Source organism: Chiloscyllium plagiosum, unplaced genomic scaffold (genome assembly GCF_004010195.1).
Source record: "Chiloscyllium plagiosum isolate BGI_BamShark_2017 unplaced genomic scaffold, ASM401019v2 scaf_40555, whole genome shotgun sequence".
Taxonomy (NCBI): Eukaryota; Metazoa; Chordata; class Chondrichthyes; order Orectolobiformes; family Hemiscylliidae; genus Chiloscyllium; species Chiloscyllium plagiosum.
In genome coordinates, this window is record NW_025190446.1 from 2,043 (window position 1) to 3,174 (window position 1,132).

The 1,132-nt window shown below is 41.5% G+C and overlaps 1 non-coding gene across 1 annotated transcript; it reads left to right on the plus strand.

Annotated features, from left to right (window-relative positions):
• The first annotated feature begins 819 nt into the window (after nt 1–819).
• Nucleotides 820–901, plus strand: trnac-gca. Its single transcript has one exon. It is a non-coding gene; the product is annotated as a tRNA-Cys (tRNA).
• Nucleotides 902–1,132: the final 231 nt, after the last annotated feature.

The following is a 1,132-nucleotide window of genomic DNA, read 5'->3' on the forward strand; positions in this document are numbered from 1 at the left end:
GACAAGTTGAAAATAATCTGCAAAGAAAATGTTCTTGTGAGGATTTACTTATGAGCATTCGGTACTCTCAGCACCGTGGCCCGGATCGTATTACCGCTCATGGAATGGTTGTATTGTTCAGCAAACATATCGGTGTACCAGTACTTCTGCCGATTTTCCGATGCTGGCAGGTCATTGGTTTTGTCCAAAACATTATGAAGGTTAACATAAAACAAATAGCTGCAGGTGCTGGAAATCTGAGACAAAAACGAAAATTGTTTGCGGAACTCAGCAAGACTGGCAACAGAAACGTCGACTTTCCTGCTCCTCGGATGCTGCCTGACCTGCTGTGCTTTTCCAGCATCACTCTGATCTAAAGGGAATTAGGGACTGAAAGTGAATCGTATCACATTGAAGTATATCTAGATGCGACTTAATCTCTGTATTTTATTGGGAACAATTTCTTTCATTGTAACCATCAGGAAAGACCCTTTCGTTTGCCACAAAAAGAAATGAATATGTCACTAACCTTTGTTTGCTTCAGGTCCAAAAATACTCAGATCAATAGCTCCCTTGCTGCCCTCTGCTGGTCATGTTCGCAAAGAGGTCTAGCAAATTGCCAAGTGTGATTTTCCTGTTAATAAATAATTTTGACTCAGTTTGGCGGCAAATATCTTTTCCTACCTTTGTGCTTTTCTTTTTTTTACATTGGTGTCTCGCACCTTACAAATGACAGCAAAGGTATGAAAGGAGATGGAAACATTTCCCTCATCAAGTCAGCAAGAGCTTTCAATGAGATCACGGCTGATTTGGTCAATGCGCAGGGGTGCTGAGCTGTCTGTAGTCATGGCCGAGTGGTTAAGGCGATGGATTGCAAATTCTTTGGGGTTTCCCCACGTAGGTTTGAATCCTACTGACTACGTTATGAATGCTTTCCTGCTGGAACAATTTTTGCTCAAAATTCAGAAAACCTATTTTGCAAACCAGGCCGGTAATTTGATTAGACTTGGGAAGCTCGAGTTTTTCATCAGAAATGTTCCATGTTTAAAGCGTTATCTCTATTTCTCTTTCCAGATACACTGCTCAACACCTCGGGTTTCTGCAGTTGTTATTGAACGTCCTGAGCAGAAGTGCTGCTTTTCATTAGATTCCT